The sequence below is a fragment of the Pogona vitticeps genome, chromosome 3 (assembly GCF_051106095.1).
Source record: "Pogona vitticeps strain Pit_001003342236 chromosome 3, PviZW2.1, whole genome shotgun sequence".
In the NCBI taxonomy this organism is placed as follows: domain Eukaryota; kingdom Metazoa; phylum Chordata; class Lepidosauria; order Squamata; family Agamidae; genus Pogona; species Pogona vitticeps.
Window position 1 is genome coordinate 232784713 of NC_135785.1, and position 14790 is coordinate 232799502.

The 14790-nt window shown below is 38.9% G+C and overlaps 1 long non-coding RNA gene across 1 annotated transcript in view; it reads left to right on the forward strand.

The window, feature by feature from the left end:
- The window catches only part of LOC144588025 (uncharacterized), a 54650-nt gene extending 41293 nt beyond the window's left edge, over positions 1-13357 (forward strand). Inside the window, exon 2 of the long non-coding RNA XR_013543329.1 lies at positions 7424-13357. This is a non-coding gene — a long non-coding RNA (uncharacterized LOC144588025). The remainder of the gene's footprint in view (positions 1-7423) is intronic.
- The last annotated feature ends 1433 nt before the right edge of the window (positions 13358-14790 follow it).

Below are 14790 nucleotides of genomic sequence, written 5' to 3' on the forward strand. Positions count from 1 at the left end.
TACGCCGAACCATCCATACCTTTCTCAGATATGTATTGAGGTTCAGTTGATCTGAGATGGAAAATCTGGAACAGTTTTCTCCCTTCATTGTTCTGAAATGAAGGCCAGAAATGTACAAAGTAATGTGCCAATAAGAGCATTTTGATATGACTAGAACTTTATAGTGAAATATCTCCATCCCACTTTTAAGTTATAAAGTCAGTGATAAGACCGTCTGACAAGGGCTTGATGAATTTCACCCTGCTCCAGTTTATTTGAATGGCAAGGACAAAAGAATATTTATCTTGTCAAGTACCATAAATAAACCTGTTAAAGTCATATGTCTCTGAGGAATAATAAGGCAGAATAGTACAGTAAATATATTAGTTCTGCTCCATTTTGTGTTTGTGATGTTTGACTTCATAGAGGCCACTATTTTTTTTCTATCAGAAATATTCGGTGAATTTAGCACTGTCAAATGTGCTGTATTTTTAGACATGTAGTTAGATTGAATGAGAGATGGACAAATAGGTATTTGAGGGGTACAAGACTGGTATGTTAATGATGATCATAATTTGGTGATGCTTTTATGAAATAGTGCTATTCTTAAAGAGCATTAGTAGTAAACAGAAAGAGCATGGTAATTCCTCCAGAGCTCAGTGGTTTAGACCAGTGGTTCTTAACCTTAGGTTACTCAGGTGTTTTTGGACTGCAACTCCCAGAAGCCTTCACCACCAGCTGTGCTGGCTGGGGTTTCTGGGAGTTGCAGTTCAAAAACACCTGAGTAACCCAAGGTTAAGAACCACTGGTTTAGATCTCTGTCTGTGGAGTCAGAAATTGGGACTTCAGTTCCCTACTGTGCCTCCTTAAAAGGGGCTGGACTCAATGATCTGTAGAGTCCATTCTAGCTCTGCAGTTTTAAGATGATGATGATTCAAATACAGTAAATTAGACAGTTGACTAATCCCAAATCAGACTATTTGTCTACTTCTGCCACCGTTGTCTGTTCTGATAGGCAGTGACTATCCGGGATCTCAGGCACTTATTTGTCTGCCCCTTGCTACATGAACTGTTAAATTAGTAATATTGTTCTGCACACAGACCTTGGAACTACATCTGCTCCATCCCATTTCTGAGATAATGTCTCTCCCTTTACACAATTAATATGGAAATGTGCACCAGTTGAAGACATTTTGCCACCTGATGCAGAAAAGCAAATGCTTCCCCCCATCAAACTGCATCATCATTACCTAAGTCTGACAGTGAAATTTCTAATAGCAAAGAAAATAGCTAATGATTTGTTGTCCTTTTACAACACACCAACTCTTCACTTTGAATCAGCTTCCTCACTCTGCTGTATAGTAGGGATGACCCTGAGTGCTCTATTCAAAACTGTGAGACAGTGTTGTGGCAGCATCACCAGCATATGAGGTGCAATCTGTATGTATACGTGTGCGAGGGGACAACGTCTCAGTAAATTCAAAAGGAATCCATCTCTGGTGTTGTTTGTGATGATTTTCATTTGTGATTATGGTCAATTTCAGATTTCGGACTCAAAGAGGACCCTCTTCAGTCCAACTAAGGTTTCACTCCATGTTAATGCCTATGGCTCCACTTCTCAGAGCACTATGAGGTGTTTTTCTCTGTGTACCCACTATTAAAATCTATACCTAATTCAAGTGAAGAATAGAAATAATGAGCTTAATAAAATTGTACCATTTCTAATGGTAATATAACTGTGTCTTTTTTTATGGGAAGAATTTAGATGCTGACTGTTGCTTGTCTTTGTAGTTTTAATTCCCATATACAAATCTACAAAAAAAAAAAAAACACCTCTGGGCTATTAATGTGGGATATTCTCCTTCTGTATCCATGATTCAAGACACCTGTAGATATTGCTGCACTATATTACAGCTGCGTTACCACCAGGAAAGAGGATGCCAAGCTTTATATAGCAAAGCCTGAATATTAACAACCATTGTCTTTCAAGATCAGCAATATTTGCCTTTTTAATTTATATGAACTACTTTGAATTTGGTGACATTTAGGGTTGCTTATTTCTGCATAGGGGGTGTAAAACAGTTTTACTTTTAAAAAATCATAACTCAAAAACCTTTTGTCCAAACATCCCCAAATATGGCCCAGAGTAAAAGCAGACTGTCTGCTATACTGTACCTGTGCCCAATTTAATGGTGATCAAAAGTCCAGTTTCAAAGTTATAATTTTTTGTTTGGGCTGCTCCCATTTTTAGAATTGCTTTGTAGAATGTTGGTCTGCTCTGACATACACTGATTTTTTTTTTTTTTTTGCGGGATAGGGTCCAGTATCTTGGATAATGTCTGTATGGTCTAGGTTAAATTCCAGAAAGATTTCACTACCCACATGAAGTCTTGCCCCATAATGCCCACTGTACAGCATAACAGTATAGTGTCATTCTTCAGAGACATCATGTTGAGGCCTAGGAGCTTTGAGGGAGAATTAAAATACAGTACAGTGGAATTTTTGCCTTTGCCACTCTTAGTGTTACAGTGATTGCTGTATTGCCACTTTTAGATGGGGGTCACCACAGGCCTATTCTAAAGGCAAAGGCAAATATAGAGTTGATTCCGATAGTATTAATTCTACATTAGATTGTAGAAATCCATAATTTAAAGGTTTGGAGTAACAAAAGTCAGATAATAAACGTGGGATGTTGTTGGCTGTAAGCTTACAGCCAACAACATCCTAACTAACTGTGACTTTTGGTTTCTTAGAAATATTGATTAGTGAAAGTGTGGGTCGATAGAGGCTTTTGTGTTTGCATTTAAATGTTAATCAATCATGTTTTATTAAAAATTTAAAATAATAAGCGAGGGACAAATGGTTGGAAAATGTTCTGGGTCTGTAGTACAAAGGAATACAATAGAAATCATTTGATACAAAAACCATGATTTATCAGAACAAGTAGTAGTAAAATGATTGCTTCCAGGTTAGAGTTTTGAACATTTGCATTGTTAAGATAATTAGATAGTTAAAGGGCTTGTAACCAGAGCCAGTGGAAGGTATCAGATATAAATCCTCCATGAGTATTGTACCTTTAAGAGTAGAGCATACATCTATACCTATTGCTTTTGTTGAAAAAAAGACATAAGACATCACACATACTTGATATAAACTGGAGACCACATTTTCCATATGTGGTGTTATCATGAATTTGAACATGGCAGATTTCACACTATGAAAGTGTCACATTATTATAAATTTGTTGCTGTAAGCATATGGATACAGCGCATACTTCACATCAAGCTTTGACTAACAAAGAAATCGCTATAGATCGAATGAGAATCCTCAAGGGACTTGACTGATTAGTGTCCTTGTAATGTGACATAGCAAAGAAGTCCCTAGAATAGACCCAACAGTCTGTATTGAACCTGCAGCTAATTTTCTCTGTGAAGATAAACAAGCTTCCTCTACTCCTTCCACTTGTGCCTTAGGTTCTTTAGATGTGCGATGGATATCTGATAACCATTGTTTATGAGTACTTGGACATCAACAGTGCAGATCCAAGAGTGAAGAACCATTCTTTTGTAAAGCTGAACTGATGGGGTTAATAGAGATTCAAAATTTCTAGCCTGATCAATGATAGTGACAGCTGAACTATAAACTGGTGAATCAAAGTGACATTACAGGAAAGAGAAAACCAAAGAGACAGGTAGGCAATAGATTAGTTAGATCTATAGGCACAAAAAGATGGGTATCGAGGAGAGGAAGATAAGAAGGTAGAACATAAATTCAAAGACTCAGTGAGGGATTAGCAAGCTGAAGGAACACAGAGGCACACGCATACACTAAGGCTTGCATTAGGATTTCCTTTGATGCAAGTGACAGATGACCCAGCCAAGCAGCAAAGGAGTAAATACTTTTGTTTAGTTGTTAAGTCATGTCTGATTCTTTGTGACACCATGGACTAGAGCATGCCAGGCCCTCCTGTCTTCCACTGCCTGGAGTTTGGTCAAATTCATGTTGGTAGCTTCAGTGACACTGTCCAACCATCTCGTCCTCTGTTGTCCCCTTCTCCTCTTGCCTTCACACTTTCCCAACATCAGGGACTTTTCCAGGGAGTCTTCTCTTCTCATCAGATGGCCAAAGTACTGGAGCCTCAGCTTCAGGATCTGGCCTTCCAGTGAGCACTCAGGGTTGATTTCCTTCAGAATGGATAGGTTTGTTCTCCTTGCAGTCCAGGGGACTCTCAAGAGTCTCCTCCAGCACCACAATTCAGGACCATCAGTTCTTCGGCAGTCAGCCTTCTTATGGTCTATCTCTCATTTCCATACATTGCTACTGGAAAAACCATAGCTTTGACGATGCGGACCTTTGTCAGCAAGGTGATGTCTCTGCTTTTTAAGATGCTGTCTAGGTTTGTCATCGCTTTCCTCCCAAAAAGCAGGTGTCTTTTAATTTTGTGGCTGCTGCTATCATCTGCAGTGATCCTGGAGCCAAGAAAGTAAAATCTGTCACCGCCTCCATATCTTCCCCTTCTATTTTCCAGGAGGTGATAGGACCAGTGGCCATGATCTTAGGTTTTTTTTTTATTTTGAGCTTCAGATCATTTTTTGTGTTCAGTCAAAGGCTTTTGCGTAGTCAGAATAAATGCTAAAGAGGAATTACCTGTAAAAATTTTGTCCAGCTGTTTTCCTAAAGCCCACATTCCTAATACCATGTTCTCCTGAAGCCCATTCTCTCTTCTATCAGTGCTGCTGTTATTAATGAGTCACTTGCACTTATCCTACAGGGCATTTATTCTCACCCAGTGGTATAGGTACCACAAATGAGACACAAGATTTTCACAACAATAAGTGAATAACGGAACTGTTTTTGCTCTGGAGCTGCTTGGAAGAGAACAAGAGAGATTGCAGTGGGAATGAGGAATCTTCAGAAATTGTCTTCCCCATTGGCTACAAGGAAAAACTCAGGATTCAAGGCTTTCTGCTAGGGGCAGTCCAAACTCATCTGGTGCCTGTGGCAGGATGCAGAATACCGCACCAACTGCTTGGCTGCCCTTCCCTCCACAGTACCCCTCCCCCAACACACTGATTGCAAGCTTCTCCCTTCCCTCTACTCCATATATCATCAGTAAGAAGGTATAGAGAATATCAGAGGAAATGAGAAGGAAGAGACAACAATGGAAACAGGGGTAAGGATGTGATGAGGACTCACAAAACTCTTCATTCTCTGTGATTTTTCAAGTCTTATGTTGTGACCTTTCACCACAATTTCCTCTTGGATCACTGAAATTCCCCAGCTTCCTGGGAAATTTCCTTTTCCCCAACTGTAGTTCTGTGTAGGAAGTTGCCAGATTCTGCACAATTAATGATGTAGTGCAGGAAAGATGTCATTCTGTGCAGGAATTGGAACAATCATGTTCATCTGGGTGATTCTTCTGCCCTTTCTTAGTGAATCCTGTGCAGGACAGATGCTATTCTGCATAAAACTTGTATTAATTCTGTGCTCTCTGGCAATTCTTTTTTTTTTAAATAGACACACAAAACCTTGCATAGAGAAATATCCTTACAAAGAAAGAAGACTGTTTTGTTTTCTTAGTTTCTTTCTGAGAGTGAAAAGCTATGTGATTCACATCACTGAGAGTTTGTAGCACTAGAAGGTGGCTATTCCCCCCTTCATAGGAATTGCCAGAACTAGATCCCTATTCTGAATTGTTTCTTCTTCTTCTTCTTCCTCCTGTCATTTTTGCTGACAGCACATTTCCCCTTACTTTCAGAGTTCAGGTGCAGAGCTATGTGGTGTTTGAAGGCTGGTAAGTAGACTAGTTAATGCCTTTTTGTCAGTGTCTGCAGAAGTTAGTTGCATACATCTACCAAATCAGTCCTTGAGGACTTCTTACTCTTCTACTTTCAAACCTGGTCCATGTCTCTATCATTTTTTATGATATTTTACAAGATGAAATCAATCTGCTTTTTAAAGGTTTCCTCCCCAAACCTGTGTTTTTGTGTGCATGTTCTGAATAAGCTACGTTGTTTGCATGCATTTGCTATGTTGTTTAAAGATGTGGTGTTTGTGTGAACATTTGAAATGCATATATTTTTCTACATGCACTTTTCCAATGACATATTTTATCAGATGTGTCCACAGTCATCTGCTGAAATATGCGCCAACATTATGATTGGTTCATCTAGTCCAGGCAAGTACGGATGGGGCCAAGCCTGTATGAAAGATCGGCAAGTGCAAATCCATTGCATATCCCTACCTGCAGTAAATCCTCAAATATGAAGAACACTTCCAAAAAGAGATGGTGGAAAGTGCCAGTTCAGGCAGTCTCTCTCATTGTTATATTTTCTTGGGATGGCAATGCCCATTTATTCTTATTAACACAAGGCAATCCCGAGAACTCCATTTTTCCAATGTAGCACAGTATCAGAAGCTGTCTTTGCTGTTCTCTGTGTTGCAAATGAAGCTGGTCTGTAGTGAGTTTAGCATATACTGATTTTAGCTACATGTGTTGATTTCCTATATGGAAAAGATTGGACAGAAATTATAATGGATTGATAAAAAAGAGAACATGACTGGGATGGTCTCAAAGTATTGTGTGAATAGTTTCCTGTTTTTATGCACTTAGGTAGCTATTGTGCATTACTCACCATGTTATGCATTTCATGCCTTTGCTTCTTGTATCCTCCTCCCAGGCAATGTAGCAGACATAATTATGGTTGTATGCTGTGATGTGAAATTGTAATGCCAAGGGTAGGATAGATGTGAGTCATTGCTTTAAATTCAGAAGGGCAGTGGCAGATGACAGCTAATCTCACACATATGTATATTTACCTCAAACCACTGTGCATTTTTACAGGGAGATGAACAGGAATGTAGCTGCTATTGTTCGTGACCAAAATAATCCCCTTTCAGAAATAAAGTGGCCGGTGCAATATGGACAAAGCCTAAGCACAGTGTGAAATGTAAACTTTACCAATGAAAGTCAAATGTAACTTACTCTTTTTTCCCAGTAATGAGGATGCAGCTATTGCCCTATTTGGTTGATCACTAAAAGGGCTAATCCTGACCCAGGAACAAAGGGAGAGCTATTCTGCCCTTCTCCATCTTAGCTTTCATGTGGGAAGAGCAAAATTGGAAGATGCAGGCAGTCTCTATCGATGGAGGCCCTCCATGTGATTAAAAAAAACTGGAAAATCAGGGTTCCTGATTGTGTGGAATTTTTCCACATGCAGAGACTTTCCTCATCTTCAAATTTAGCTCTCCATATGTTAGAACTATGATGGAGGGGGTCGGACAAGTTGCCTCCTCTGCTGATGGATTAGAATTAAATCTTCGATGGAATCCCTGAGCAGGCCTTAAGTTACACTGTGACTGTAGCATAATAGGAAATAATTTCACTCCTTTTGCATTTGAGCTGCAATGGGCTTACACAATGAGCTATTTTTTTCTGTTACAGAATGTGACATCTCTGAATGATGATGGAACAGGAATATCACATGGTTCTTGCTGTCTTGGGTTCTGCTGGTGTTGAGGTGAACAACAAAATGCATCTGAGAAGAAGAGCCAAGAAGAAACCTTACAGCAGAGGCTGTGAGTGTTGGGAGAGTTTGTGCAGAAATCAGAAAAGAGAAGAGTGAATCTAGAAGAGAAACAAACATGGAGATGAGAAAAAGAACCAAAATCCTCAGAGGGTGTTTTGGCACACTGCAGAGCAGGAAACCGAATGGGTTCTGATTCTCCCAACCCTTGGCAGGATATCTGATGCAAGCAGCCTCTGATATGCCCTGTGTGTGGAAAGATCACTGCTAGAAAGGCAGACGGGCAGGGCTGTTGACCAGTCTTTGGTTCCGGGTCTGAGTCTTTGGTACCAAGTCTAGAGTCCAAATCTTTGGTACCAAGTCCTGGGTCCCAAGCCCCAACTCCAAGTCCCTCTTAAAAACAAGCCTTTTTACCTAGTAAAAAAAGAGGGGTGGGTGGGTTTGTTTGTTTGTTTGTTTGTTTGTTTGTTTGTTTGTTTGTTTATTTATTTATTTATTTATTTATTTATTTATTTATTTATTTATTTATTTATTTATTTATTTATTTATTTATTTATTTATTTATTTATTTATTTAACTTATATGCCGCCCAGTTGAGTCCGAGTCAATCACCGGTGTGACTTAATTCTGAATTGACAGTGATTCCCATGACTTGAGTCCCCCATCCCTGCAGACAGGACCCTGCTTTTTGAGCGACAAACTGATTTGAGAGAAAATCCCATTGAAATTAATAGGATATACTTAGGAAGAGACACACATAGCATTGCACTGTTATGGATAGCTAATTAAAGCCGAAGGGCTGAAAAGCCAATTCCACAGAGCAATTTTTACAGCTGTTATTTGGGATAATAATTGTAGGCAGTGCTTGTTCTGTACGCAGATGGAGAAACATCTATTTAGAGGACTAATTTTGTATGAGCAGTTCATTAAAAAGATGTTACTGCCATTTCATAAGCACCTAACACAAAAAAGTCACAAGGTGTCAAATTGTTATTGTCTTATTTTTAACTAAGGTTCCCCTCACATATTGCTGAATCACACAAGGCAGATCCTCATAAAGTTTAGACGTTTGCTTATTTATTTAAAAACCTATGCTACTTTCCCAGGGTTTGTGGAGATCTCAGTGCATGTTTCATAAGGTGGTAACATGTCAAATTGGACAGACTTCTGTACTGTACAGCTGATCATTGTGTGGAAGAGGAAATTTCAACAAATGTAGCTTTTATGACAAAACTACACCTGCTAAAATTCCCTGTCCCACAAAACCATTTCAGCCATTAAAGACACAGGAGCCCTGTCCTTTTTTTCGGTCTGTGAACACCCTGTATTTTCATTTGAAGCAAAAATCAAGGTGACATTATTTTCTTCTTTTGGTTGGGAGAGACAGTGGAAGAAACTGAGAGATAAGCAGCTTATGAAGTGGATGGAACAAAAGGCTGGGCTTTTTTTCCCCTCCCAGAGATATTTTGTAGCTGGGTGAGGAATGAATCGTGTGTGTTCCAGTCTCCTTTCCCCCCTTCTGCACGTCTTTGGCCTTTTCGGACACAAGTCTGTTCCAAAGGTTAAGCAACAGAGCTTCAACTGATATATAAAGATAAGAAGCTCCCTTGCAATTATTGTTATTCTCTTCCAACTGAATGTTATAGTCATTTTAAATTGCAATGCACACACACACACACACACACACACACACACACACACACACACACACACACACACACACACACACACACACACACACACACACACACACAAAGTAAGTCCCATGGACTTTTCTGTGCCATACTCCCAAGTAAGTGGACATAAGATTGCAGCCTTGATTTCCAATAAACTTATTTCCAGGAACTTTGTTATGATCTAGTAAAGAAACATTTAGGCCACATTATGTGTTTCCTCCCCTTTTCTTGCGCACCTCAGCTGTTTTTAGGGCCAAAATCTGAAGTGAGCTTAAAAAAACACATCAAGGCGTAATAATAAGAGGCTCAGTCGGCGTGCAGAATGCAGATCCATTTGAGAAACCATATATGTTTTGCCATTAATTAAGAATCAGGTGGTTCCTTAAGTTAATATAGCTATGGGAATCTTTGTATGATACAGTTGATGATTAATTCATGCTGCTTTGTTATTTTAGAAGCTGTCAAATGAACTCTCTTCTCATTATAGGCAGTGTTTCTGTTGCTAAGGCAAGTGGCAAACAGGTGGAGAATGAGACTCCAGGAAGTTCCTTGCCTTAGGGAGACAACATGTAGCAACAGCTGAACACCATGCAAAATGCAAGTACTAGGATCTAGCTTTGGGAGAACTGAACTATAATTTACAATGACCAAAACCCTATTGCAGATGTATGCTTGCATAATGAAAGCCATGCGTATCTTGACAACAAGTTGCTGCTCATTAATGAGGTGCTGGTTGCATTCTTGGTTCACCTCTGGAACTCAGTTGGCATCTTGTTAATGACCAGCAATTTGCTACCAAGATGTACATGACTCCTTTTATGCAAAGCAATTTCCAAAAATGGACTAGGCATCTGGTTTAGCACTCTATTTAAATGTCTATAGCATTAAGATTTTTTTAATGGCAAGCAAAAGTATGCATTTTAATTACCTTTGAATACATAACAGGAAAGTAAATAGTTATTTTTTAATCATGGTGATTAGGATTGCGTGCCTGTTTATGCAAGCTCCCTTTCCATATTCCTACCTGCCATCCATTTCATGTACAGTGCAAATGTTGGCCAGAATCCTTTTGCTTAGCATAGGAAATTACACTAGAGTAGACCTAATGCATCAGTGGATATGTGAGTGAACAGCTTTGTAAATGCCATAGATTCCAATAAGCCTAACTCTTAAGTGTGATTTACTGTCCTAAAATATGTCACAATTAGAGGTACCCCATTTGAATCAATGGAACTTTTGGAGGAGTTGACTTACAAATTATCACTGATTCAATGGGCCTACTCTAATGTGACATACTAAGCTAAGTCACAGGATTTTAATCATTATTATTTTAATTCTATACATTCTGTTTATTATATGATTATTATATTTTATAAACCAGTTTTAAATGGTCATATCTAAGTTGTTGATAAATATTCAGAAATAAATAATAAATATATAAATGGATTAATTTCTGTCTGAGGTCTTGCAGCTTTAATACTGCATAAGGATCACACAGGGACATTTATTTATTTATTTATTTATTTTTATAGCTTGCATTTTGGACCACTTGTAGTGTGGTCTGGTGTGAACTGTTTCCCAGCTATCACACAAGATACAGGCAAATGTGCTCCAGCCTGACCCCAGTTTATGCCCAAGCTGGACCTCTTAGGTCCAGCTGTAGAGCTACTGCTTTTGCAGACTGGTGTGGAACAATTCTGCGATGGATGGAAGGGAAATTGCTCCTGGCGAAGCAGCTTTTTGTGGTGCTATTATATGCACACCTTTCTCACTCTCTCATTGTACTTTTAAAAATAAAGCTTCCTAAGCTTTTGATTGAGCCTACAGTATCTGGAAAGGGGAGCATTGCTGTGCTTTTATCAGGGAATCTGAACAGTTCTTGCCTTGATTGTTCTTAGTAAACAGTGTCTTGAGTGAAGTTATTGCAGGAAAATCCTGAACAGCAGCAGGGCTAACCAGATGCTTCACTGCTCACAGAGGTATACAGGTAATGCAACAGATGAAGAAGAGCCTATTGGGTAGTGTTTCTGTCATATTCCCAGATAACAAAGCAAGCCACCATTTTGCCCATGAAGGATAAAAATGAAACCTTGCAAGAGCAGAACATTTCTAGCTACACTGGGCTACCTGTACTACAATATTTTTCTTAGTCTTTAAAATGCTATTGGAAAACTTTAACATAGCTACCAGTTTGGAAATCCATACACGTGTCCCTTCCGGATCTTGGGATCTGGCCTGTGGAGCTGTTAGTTTGGTTCATGATCTTGTTCCCAGTCTGCAAGCCATAGACAGAGACAGGTTAACCCTTTCCTGTGTTGCAGCACTTCCCAGGTGTCAATGGCAGTGTGAAATATGTCACTGCCAAATCCATTCAACTCTCCCTGTGACTGGCCCAGAACAAATTTCACAAAAAACCTAGTGTCAAAACCTAAAGATTGATTAGCTTGTGACGTCTACATGACAAGAGAGACTCTGGAATAGATATTGTCTCTAATTCATTGTCTAGCATACCGCAGAACATGAGATAGATATAGTTTTTTTTTAAAAAAAGCACTATTACACATGACAAACTGCTTTCTATTAAAAACCAATGAAAGAAAATCGTGCCTAACCCTGGGACATAGGAATGATGACAGGGATAGCTGCATTGTGCTACGTACCAATCTGGCACTGAATCAGCAAGAGGCAGGAAGAATAAATGAGCTCAGGGGACTGCATTCCAAACACATTTTAGTTAGACTTGCTGTATTGGGAATTAAGCCCCCAAGTCAATGAGAACCCCTCTCCTGGACAGATGCATGATGTATAGCCTGCATTTCTGTCAATGCCCCAAAGACTTCTGTCATACATTGCAAGCAGTTTTGTAGCATCTTAACAACAATCCAATAGTTGTTCCTATAGAGCAATTGCAAATTAGCTAAAAACTATTCTAGTTTTTAGCTAATTTAGCTTTGTTTAGAATTTTGCAGCATAAAAAAACAAAGATTATTATGGTATTTTCAAGGCACATTTACTAAAATGTATGCTTTTGGTTATCACTGCATTTTCTGGATTTCATTTTCTTCTCACTTCAATTTCATTGCTCTTCCCTATTTATTTATATATACATGTCTGCATGGTGAGATAATAATTCACAGATATGATGAAGTGGCCTCTAATCCATTAAAGCTTATGCTGTGATAAATTAGTTAGGCCATTTGAAGCTGTTCTTCATTTAAAGGGCTGTCCAGTTCAAGTCTGATTTAAAGATAAAAATCCATAAAGAGAAAGATCACATACCTTGAAGCTACTCTATCCATAGCAAACACCTGGACAACAGAGTCAGTGAGCACACAGGCAGTATAACCAAATTCTTGCAATTTAATTAATGCTTAATTAATTAATGTTTATTTAAAAACATCATTACCAACAGAACAAATGCAAAAAGCAGAAACCAAAAACCTTTTGTTTTGCATAATATAATGTTTCTTTGCCCCAAACACAAAGATTTTGCACAAAATATTAAGTTTATTGTTGTTCAAAGAATACATTTAATTGCTAATACTGCTGATAAAACAAGCTGGTCTTTTCACTTTTGTATAAAACTGAAAAATCCCACAACATTTGCTTTTTTAAAATGGCATGTCTTGATGTCTGAAGACACTCATCTCCATGTCTTGATGTCTGAAGACACTCATCTTAATTGGCATGGAAAACCATTCTTATTAATGCTATTTGACTTAGAGGAAGGAAGAGGAATACCTTATTAAGCTGGAACATTTAAATATTTCATATTTTGGCTTTGTGTTCTGTCTATGCCTTACAAATAACACGTCAATTTATCCTTTATGTGTGTTTTTCTCGGATTCTTTGGAAGATATCTATCAAACCCAAGAAGCATTTGCTATTTGTATCGTACAATAAAGGATTATTCTGAGTTTCACAGGATGTCCTGACCAGAGGTTACACATCCAAACGTCACAAGATTTTTTGAACAAAACTTTTTGGCCAGCATGGGGCAGAGGTAGAATTATGTGCTCCAGTGAAACATGGTAACTCCACTTTCATGAGGCAGTGAATCCACTGTCAGATGTACTTTGTACTAGAGATGGGCACTTACTGTGATTCAGCACTTTGAGATGATTCAGTGGATTGGACACACAGGTGTTATGTGAGAATCCTGAATTCCATGTCCCAGTTCCTTCCACAGATGTCCTGTCAGAAGCAATGCCATAGGTTTCCCTGCTCCGCCTCATCCTCTGAGTGGGCACTTCCAAAAGGAGGCAGGGCACGGAATCCAAGGCACCTGCGCAACACCTGGGACTTGATCTGCTAAACCATGCCGAAGTGCTGAACTGCAATAAATGCCCATCTCTAGTCAGAACTTTATAGTTCAGGATATGCTTCAGCACCTTGGAGAGCTCATGCAAAGAGCAGATTCCTTGTCTCATTATATCACTCACCAGCACATGTAATCTAAAAAGTAACATTTTCAGACTCTGGTCAGGCTAGAAAGTGGATTTATTTGTTTGTTTCACATGGCATAACAGAATACAGCATCATTGCATAAGACTTCACAAAAACAATATGAAATATGTATAAAATGTAACATTAAAAGAATAAATTATACAGGAAGATAGAAAGTGGATTATATAGCTATATAACTTGGATATGGTTTCATGAGTACAAGAGAGTTTTTTCTTCTGGCTTTCTGCTTGTCATGTAGTTCCTGTGACAGGCAAGGTTTATTAGCTTTTCCAGCCCTGCTCTCTCAGCATCTTTCTTGCTTATATCCTTCAGCTGCCTGTCTCAAGCCTTCCGGTATCTGTATGTTCCCTAGAGCCCTTCTTTTAGCTACACCAGCTGCCTTTACTAGCCTCCTCCAGCACTCCCCACCACCTTCCTTTTCAGTGCTTCCTGCAACATCTGCTGGCAATTTTGCTTCACATCATCCCCACTCATCTTCTGTGGCTGCTGGTAGGTATGTTATATGGGGAAGTCTCCAAGCACAAAAGAACTCTGGGCCAGAAAAGAGCAATTCATGGTTACATGACTGTTGATCAGAATGGCCCGAGGACTTCCAAAATCACCTTGAATGTTAAATGGCTGGATTTCACAGCTGCTTGACATGAGCAGTCCAATTAAGATTAATGGGAACTGCACATAGCAATGATTTCTGAACAAATAATCCCTATGTATGTACGAGCTGGCCTGTTTTAAACTTCTGTGGGGTTTCCCTCCTGAGGAAATGTTATAATATAATCCCCATTATATTACCACATAGAATCTATTTCTATTTCAGTACACTGAATAGCATCACAAGCATCTCCCTCACATCCAAGGTAATGCCCTGCCAAGCAGCCTTCAGGACCACTAACAATTGTCTTTTACTGTTTGTTCGCACAGAAAGAACTGCTCAGTCTTGCGTTTTCTTTGCCACAGTGCCAGTTTTAAAAAGATTCTGCTATAATATAATATGTGGCCTTAGGTTATTTGAGAGCACTATTTTTTTTTTTAAAAAAAATCACATTTGTTGTTATTAGAATAACATTATCCACTATTTGGGGGAATAATATGCTATGACTTCTTCAACTTGACACAGCCTGTGGCCTCAGAAAGCTGAAATCCAC